Consider the following 9,497-nt stretch of genomic DNA (forward strand, 5'->3'; position numbering starts at 1 on the left):
AATGATCGTTTATTGTGTAGAAGCTTTTGTTCAGTGGTATTTGGGGTAGATTCATAGCTCCCTGGAATATTAGAGCTGGAAGGTTGCTTTTGTATGATCTACTCTAGCCTCTTTGTTTTACAGGTGGGGAAATGATGCTGCATATTTTCATTGGTACTCTTATGGCAATGTTTCTTTAGCATAGACATAGTTACTTGCACACTGGAGTGGTTTGTCATTTCCTTCTCCAGCTCATTTTATAAATGAGAAACTGAGGTAAACAGGATTAAGTGACTAGCCAAGGGTGACACAGCTGTTAGTATCTGAGGCCAGATTTGATTTTATGAGGATGAGTCTTTCTGATTCTAATCCCACTGTTCTATTCCCTTCTGCCACATATCTTTCCTTCACACAGTAGATAATTAAACAGTATTTGTTGAATTTATAATCATGTTTTAAGATCTAGAGCACACTTAACATTTTTAAGATTTATCCCTCACAATAACTCTGAGAAAACTTTGCTTGCCTAAGGTCATACACAGCTAAAAAGCATCAGAGGTTGTGGTATTGAACCCTCACCTTCCTTATTCCAAGTTCAATGTTCTTCTTGCTTCACCTGATACCCTGAATTTGTGGAGGGGTAAGAAATGAGAGGTGAGAGATACCCTAACAGCTATGGGGTCCCCAAAGCCAGTGTTGCAGAATTTACAGTCCTGATCTCCAGCGAGGTTTTCGGCAAAAAATGAGCTTATTTTCACACTGAGAAATTATCCAATGGGCCAGTTCCAAGTAGAAATTAGCAAAGGTTTGGGGTACAGAATTGGTTTTTATTAATTTTCTATGGTTTGGGGGAGCAATTAAAGGCTAATTTTCAAATCAATAAGGGTGGTGATTGTTTCCCAGAGCAAAGTGATTCACAGATGATGGGAGATTCCCACGGGAAATCAGGTAGCTTTCCCAAGGGAGATCCAGGTGTTTAGGGATCATTTTTAGGAATTTCACCAAGCCAAGTGGCCCACCCTCCACAAAGATCAGGAAACACAATTCTATTACATCATTTCCTCTCAAGCAGTCATCCCAAATTCATTTGGGGCAAAGGGACAAAGGTCTCATCTTCTAGAGCCGCTTCAAGCTGACAAGGGCCATAGAGCTGTCCTTTGCTCAATGGGGGTTTAGGCCAGGAGGGGAAGAGATCTGAAGGTGGTAACGGCAACATCTAGGGGTTGGTGAGTGTCCAAGTCAGTTGTCCCATGATCTTCAGACTGAACGACTAGTTGGAAGTTCATAGCTTGGAGCCTGGAGGAAACAAATCTCACAAGTAGGTTAAAAGTGGGGTGGCATCCAGAGTAGAGATGGAGACATTTGGAAATGCGGTCCTTGCAAATAATGCATCAGGTCCCATCTGTGGGCTGCCTTGAGGATGCTGATGGCCCACCCACCAATCTTGAATGCCCCCACTGCCCACAGAGCTCCCTAGCCTGAAAGGCTAAGAAGGTCCCTACTGGCAGGGGCTACAGAATGATATCAAGAAAGTCGTAGAGAAAATGCTAGGAGCAAAATTCTCATCCTTGAAGTGGGAAAAAGTAAAGCGGAAGACTAGAATGAGAGAAAGAAGGACAATTTCACCCTTCATTCACCAGAATGTTTTCAGGGGTTCTGCTGAAGAATAGTTTCAGATCCTCTATGGGTTCACAGGAATATTCTGAAATATCTGAAGGAGAAGTGACAGAAGCAGCTCTTTTAATCCTGGAAATATGAGTCCAGCTGGGGAACCATTCCAATTTGACTGACGTTGGAGTAGTCAGAATGATCTTATATGGTCCTTTCTACTTTATACAAGAGAGTCAGCACCTTGAGGTTTCCAAAATTTCAAGTATACCATGTCTGGATTTACAGGGGAGGCAGTCTGAGTATGAGTATCTGTAGGTTTAGGAAGATGCTCTGTTTGAGTATTCAGAAAGGGCTTTCTGGACCGCACCAAGCTGTGTGGCAAACTGAGTGACCAGATGCTGTTCTGGATCTACAAGAATGTCAGTGGTTAAGAAGGGCCTCCCATACAGAAGGTCAAAGGGGCTCAGCTTAGTATTCTCCAGAAGTGCAATGAGGACTCTAAGAAGCCCTAATGGGAGATTCTTCACCCAATCTTCTTGAGTTTCTTAAGCACAGTGTATTAAGGACTCAATTGAGGGTGTGATTCATTTTCTCCACCTTCCCAGAAGCCTGAGGCCAGGCAGAGTGGAGGTGGTAAGTGATTTTAAGTGCCTCAGCCACATTTTGGGTTACCTGAGAAGTGAAGGCCAGGCCATTGTCGCTCTGCAAAGAGCTAAGCAGGCCAAAGTGAGGTATGATCTCTTTTAGCAAGCACTTTGATACCTCCTGAGCTTTCTCAGTCCTACAGGGAAAAGCTTCTTCCCAATTAATAAAGGTGTCAACAAAGACCAAAAGCCTCTGCAAGGAGGCATATGTGTAAAGGCTATTTGCCAATCTTCCCCTGGGTATGTGCCCCTTCTCTGAACAGGCTTCAGGAGAGGGGGAGGTTTAACAGCTCCTTCAGGATTTACTTGGGCAAATTGGGCAAGCCAGGCAGACCTACCTGATTGTTTCTCCCAGCTTATGACCAGCATTTGTGTAAAAATGTATTTCACAAGGGATTGAAGAGCATTTCTCCCCAAGTGGGTAGCTGGTGAAGACCAAAAATAAGTTTCCAATGACTTGCCTCTGGGATTAAAAGTTGACTGGGGGGTGTTTGAAACCAACAAGAAGGAGAAAGAGTGTATCCCCTTTCTTCTGCAAGGGCTTGTTCCTGTGAGCTATATGAAGGGATATAAGAATCAGGGAGCCGGGGCATTAAAAGTGCCATAGTCGGGGGTGAAAGGACAGCAGCTCTAGCAGCTGAATCTGCAAACCTATTTTCCTTGGCCTGAAGTGAATCTTCCTTCTGGTGTCCTTTACAAAATATGACTGAAACCTCTTTGGGTTTGGGGACAGCTTGCAATAGCTGTACAATTTCTCCTGCATATTTAATAGGAAAATTCTTTGCTATTAAAAGTCCCCTTTCTTTCCATGAGCATGCAAAATATGAAAAGCATATTAGAAGTCAGTGTAGATGTTCACTCTCATTCCCTTCCCCAGTTCCCCAAAGCTCTGGTCAGGGCAATGAGTTTAGCTTTTTGGGCAGAAGTCCCAGGGGATTCTAGGATACTATTGAGTGTCGCCACAGAATAACTTCCCTTTCTTTCCCCATTTTCAAGAAAACTGGACCCATCTGTAAACCATTCACCATCTGGGTTGTCAAGAGGAATATCCCTCAAGTCAGGTCACCGGGAGTAAACAGAATCTAAAGCTTCCTCACATTGATGCAGGAAAGATTCCTCGTGTTGAGGTCTACATTTGGGGTACCTAAATGAAATTAGGGTTAGTTAAGGTCTAGTGGCAGGTTTGGGGTACAGGGAGTCAAACAGAGTTCCCCTCTAACCCCCTTGGATTCGGCGCAAGGATACGGCGGTATATGAGGTCTAGTAGCGGTGTGGATTCCCCAATAAAAGCATTTATTGGCCCAGAGAGCTAGATTAATAAAAGAGGTTTATTACTGAGTTTAGAAGTAGGAGATAGGTGAAGGTAGAGATAAGGAGGGGCACTGGACAGAGGGTCCAGTGGACAGAGGGTCCTCACATGGCGACCATGTTTGGAATCTCTGCAAAGAGGGGTTCCCAGTGTGGTCCTTTTAAGTCAGAGGCTTAGCTCGAGGGGCTTTGGGGTGTAGCCCCAGAGTTGGCTCAGATCCGGGTGGGGCTGGGACAGGTCCGGACCTTCTATTGGAATTCAAAGGGACCAGGATTTGTGAGTCAAAGGGTAATTTACATTAGCTAGGGGGGTTGGGAATCAAAGATTGGAATCTTTCCTGCATCAACATTATGAGTGAGGTCACCTGACTGCGTGTTGTCAGGGAGCAGATTGGCAGGTTAAGGGTGTGACACACCCATACCCAGAGAGTCAGGTCAGGGGTGTCTAGCAGGAGAGCCTGATATCTAGTACCACCAAGCCACTAATGCCCCTTGGCTTCTAAAATACTCTGAACACAGAGGGAGATGAAAATGTCCAATGGCTGCCCTAAGGTGAGTTTTGAGACTTCTTCAATCAGAAGGGCCATAGCAGCCACTGCTCTAAGGCACGAGGGCCATCCTGGGGAAACTGAGTCCAGTTTCTTTGAGAAGTAGACAGGCTAGAATTGGGTCCAAGAGCCTGAGTTAAGACCCCCCCCCCCCCCCCAAGGCCTGCTTCCCCCTTCCTCCCCCCACTTCATCCTTGTACAGAGTGAAAGGCTTTTCTAAATTAGGTAGAGCCAGAGTAGGGGCAGAAGTCAGTTTGGCTTTCAGAGTCTTGGCCTGATCAGAGCCTTGAATGGGAGTTAGATTGTGGCCCAAATATTTGACAGACTGGCAGGCAAGATGGGCTTTGGATTAGGAGAAGGCCAGGAAATCAAGAGTTTTTATGGTTGCATTTAGGGAAGCCTCTTGGCTGGGGCTACAAATCAAGATACCATCCACATACTGGATGAGATTGCTATCAAGCAGCTCCAAATCCCTTAAATCTAGCCAAAGTTAAAAGTTTGTGTTTAAGAAACATTTCAATCAGGGATTACAGTCCCTCCCTAGCCTCTGGCTTTATTCAATATGGCCTTTAATATACTGGGGTCCTGCAGCCTGAATAAGGCTGGAGTGGTGTGAATGGCTCACCCAGGGATTCTTTGGTCCCAGACAGAGGAATCTGTTTTCTTCCAGATTTCAGAGGGAATATGGGAAGGTTTTGAAAGAAGTACAAAAAGATTACTTGGAGGTCTAAGCAGAAAGATTTGGCCCAATTTTGCCATTAAATTACACCCCATTAAGGGAGCAGGGCAGGAGGAAATAAGAAAGGACTATTTAAACAACAGGTCATTAATTGGCAAGGCAGAGGGAAAGTCTCAAAACAATGAAGTTATCCTTTGATTCCCATTATCCTATGGGGGAAGGGTGCCTGAGACCATAGTGTTGAAGCAAGACAGAGAGGCTTCCATAGCAAAAAGAAATTCGATCGTCTTACCTGCCACATCTAAAGATACCCAAAGTTCGCCTGTCCAGGTGGAGCAAGGCGGAGCTTGACCAAGCCCCAAAATCCTGCTGGGAGGCAGTGCCTTGTGGGCAATTTTTTAAAGCCCAAATCATTTTCTCTGATTTCCTAAGTTGTTATTGCTTTTAATCTCACACCTCAAAGAGACTTATATTTTTCAAGTCTTTAGTGTGTTTCCCAGGTAATATTATATATTGTAGTTACTATAAGTGACTGTAAATATTAGGATGAAAAGAACTGTGTCTTAGGTAACCTGGAGATCTCTTTCAAGTCTAAGAGTTCTCAGCACCCAATGTAGTGTGTGTTGATTCTTAACTTCCTTCAAGTACAGGGAATATTAGGATCATTTATCAAGAGGGGAAAGTATAATGTTCCGGCTAACTCTTTAATGTTCGGGCTAGCTCTCTGGAGGACCTCAGGATCAGAGTCAGGATCAAAGTTCTTGGTCTTTAGGGGGAGAAGTAGAGGAGGCAGGCAAGCTGCCATTAGGCTTGGCAATGATGTATCCTGGATCCTGGAGTCCAGAGCCTGAACTCTCCTCCTCATCCTTCGTCAGAGCAACTCTGATCTCTCTCCTCCAGCCCTCCAATCCTTGCCTACGACTACCTCATCACCACCCACCCATTCAGCAAGCACCAATGGTGAGGAGAGCCATCACATCACCATCTCATCTATCTCACATCTTACACGTAATTAGCCTTAAATGCTCTGTGGTCTCAGATTCAAATACACCTTTTCAGAGTTTCAGCCCTCTACAGGAAAGAGCATCATAACCCCCTTATTTTACAGATGAGAAAATGGAATTCATGTAAAAAGAGGTGACATGCTCTGTTCAAGATAACACATGAAGTCTCAGAGGTGGGATTTGAACCCAGGTCCCATGACTCCCTAGACAGCGCTTTTTTTTTTTTTTTTTTTTTTATTTAATAGCCTTTAATTTACAGGATATATACATGGGTAACTTTACAGCATTAACAATTGCCAAACCTCTTGTTCCAATTTTTCACCTCTTACCCCCACCCTCCCTAAATGGCAGGATGACCAGTAGATGTTAAATATATTAAAATATAACTTAGATACACAATAAGTATACATGACCAAAACATTATTTTGCTGTACAAAAAGAATCAGACTCTGAATTATTGTACAATTAGCTTGTGAAGGAAATCAAAGATGCAGGTGTGCATAAATATAGGGACTGGGAATTCAATGTAATGGTTTTTAGTCATCTCCCAGAGTTCTTTTTCTGGGTATAGTTAGTTCAGTTCATTACTGCTCCATTAGAAATGATTTGGTGTCTTGTTGCTGAGGATGGCCTGATCCATCAGGACTAGTCATCATCTAGTATTGTTGTTGAAGTATATAATGATCTCCTGGTCCTGCTCATTTCACTCAGCATCAGTTCGTGTAAGTCTCTCCAGGCCTTTCTGAAATCATCCTGTTGGTCATTTCTTACAGAACAGTAATATTCCATAATTTTCATATACCACAATTTATTCAGCCATTCTCCAACTGATGGACATCCATTCAGTTTCCAGTTTCTAGCCACTACAAAAAGGGCTGCCACAAACATTCGTGCACATACTGGTCCCTTTCCCTTCTTTATAATCTCTTTGGGATATACCTAGACAGCGCTTTTGCCCCTTTACCATGATGTCTCTTGCACAGTACTAGACATCTAGCTATGACATTTCTCGGCCAAGCAAAAAAAGTAAAGATAACTCAAAGTCCCTCAGAAATCTTGGGTTTTTAATTATTTCTAAATCCCTTCAAACTCACTTTTTAAAGGAATACCCAGAGCCCATTCTTAGTCTCCCTCATTTCTTTAAGAGAGCGAATCTGTTACCAGATCTCCTTCTCTAATCCCAAAATTGGTGTCTAAAGGGCAGTTCTATTGACATGATTTACTATTGAATATCTGACAAATGTTTGTTGATTGACTTTTTAAAATGTTACTTATTGACTGGCTTGGATTTTAAAAAGACATGTGTAAAAAGAAAATGGAAGCCATGGCTGAAGGGGAAGGATGATAATCCTCTGAATTCTTCCCCCAGTTCTAGTTTTGTTATTCTCTCAGTTTAATGGAGTGGCCAAGTCTTGCCAGAAGAATATCATATCAGGAAGAGCGATACTTGATTGAATTCGGTGATGATGAGTGCTAAGGATAACCAAACAGGACTTTTTTTTTTTTTTAATTATAGCTTTTCATTGACAAAACCTATGAATGGGTAATTTTTCATCATTGACCCTTGCAAAAACTTCTGTTTCAACTTTTCCTCTTCTTCCCTCCACCCCTCCCCTAGATGGTAGGTAGACCCATACATGTTAAATATGTTAAAGCATATGTTAAATGCAATGTATGTATACACATTTATACAGTTATCTTGCTGCACAAGAAAAATCAGATTTAGAAAGAAGATAAAAATAACCTGGGAAGAAAAACAAAAATGCAAGCAAACAATAACACTCATTTCCCAGAGTTCTTTCACTGGGTGTAGCTGGTTCTGTTCATTGCTGATTAATTGGAACTGATTTGCATCCTCTCATTGTTGAAGAGAGCCACATACATCAGAATTGATCATCGTATAATTTTGTTGTTGCCATGTATAATTGTCTCCTGGTTCTGCTCATTTCACTTAACATCAGTTCATGTATGTCTCTCCAAGCCTTTATATTTATAATATTCCATAACATTCATATACCATAACTTATTCAGCCATTCTCCAATTGATGGGCATCCCTTCAATTTCCAGTTTTTAGCCACTACAAAAAGGGCTGCCACAAACATTTTGGTACATACAAGTCCCTTTTAAAACAGGACTTTTTTCAAGCTATGCTGGAAGAGAGGACAATCAAAAGAAAGTTAAGACACTACCCAGAGAACATGAAAAGGTGATAACTAAGTGATGGAGATTCTTCTATTTCCTCTGCCAGAGAGGATGGATAGCCTTCAGGCTGAGCATGATAGAAAAAAAATATTTATTTGTGAGTTTATTCCCAGACTCAGAAGAATTACATCTTGGATCTCAGATATAAATGTTTATCTACATATGTATATACATACACTATACATATACACACTTGTATAGATGCATGGGATATATATTTATCACTTTATAGACATTGTATCACTTCAACCTGAAGCCAGAACTGGGAACAGTGAGTAGAAATGGCACACTGAAGCTCTGTTTCAGGTAAATCTTAATGATGGAGCAGGTTACCTCCAGAGGTAATAGGATAATAAAAATTATCCAGAGGTAATTTTTAATGGTGGGGATTCCTAAAAATCATCAGTAGCTTTTTAAAGATGTTTCCAAGGGGATTCCTCTTCAGATACATATTACACTAGATCTTTTCTTTACAAGGGTCCCATTAGTTCTGAGAATTGGCAACAAGGGAAAACTGGATTCCCAACTCTTCCCCCAAATTCCCAGTATTGTTGTCACCACTATTTTGTAATTTCAGAAGCTCACTAGTGTTTTCATTTTTTTCTGTGTCTCATATTTTCTCCCTACTTCACGCTCACCAAGCCCTGCCTTCTCTTCCTTCCTTAGCACTGAAGAGCTCTCTTTTCTCAATTCTAGAGCCATCAGTCTCCTTCCTGGATTACCACATGAGCCTAATGAGCTACTTTCTGCCCCCTCCTTCCCCTCATTTGTCCTTGACTCAGCAGCTGAGTCATCTTTCAGCATCATTTGGATCATCTTAAGCCTGCCAAAGTCCCACATCAACTCTTAGTGACCATTTAATATGTCATATTCAAAATTCTGACATTAGTCATCAATATTTCCCATTAATAAAAACCTCCTTCAAAAGGAGGGTTACCCAGGTAAAGTAATCAGCTCTAATTTAGAGATGAAGAAATTCAGAGAAGATAAATGACTTTTTCAAGGTCATCTAGCTAGTGTCCAAGCTAGGGTATAGCCAGATGACATCTCTGTCCCCATTTCTAAAATCCTCTCTGCCATGGTTATGCTATATTACCTTAGCTCACAGGGTCACAGATTTAGATCTAAGAAGGAATCCTCTCATCTTTCAGAACAAATCCCGGCCCAGACAAGTTAAATGACTTGCCCAGGGTCACTTAATGACAGCAGTGAGATTTGAACTCCATACCCAATACTGTCTTTTTCCATCCTCACTGCCTGTTTCATCCCAATTTGGGCTTTGTTTTTTTGTGAACCATTAGACCTAGAGCTTTTTTTTTGGGGGGGGGGGGGATAAAATTAATTTTGAAAGTTTTCTGGGCCCAGATCATTCAGAAAATCACTCATTTAACCCAATTTCCTCAAAGTACAGAAGAATAAACAGATCCAGATATATAAAATGATATGGCTAAGGTTCTCTGGGGTTTCAGCAGACCAAAATCCAGATGCCCACAGTTTTTCAAATTATGTATTTTTAAAGCT

The sequence above is a fragment of the Sarcophilus harrisii genome, chromosome 4, assembly GCF_902635505.1.
Source record: "Sarcophilus harrisii chromosome 4, mSarHar1.11, whole genome shotgun sequence".
Classification (NCBI taxonomy): Eukaryota; Metazoa; Chordata; class Mammalia; order Dasyuromorphia; family Dasyuridae; genus Sarcophilus; species Sarcophilus harrisii.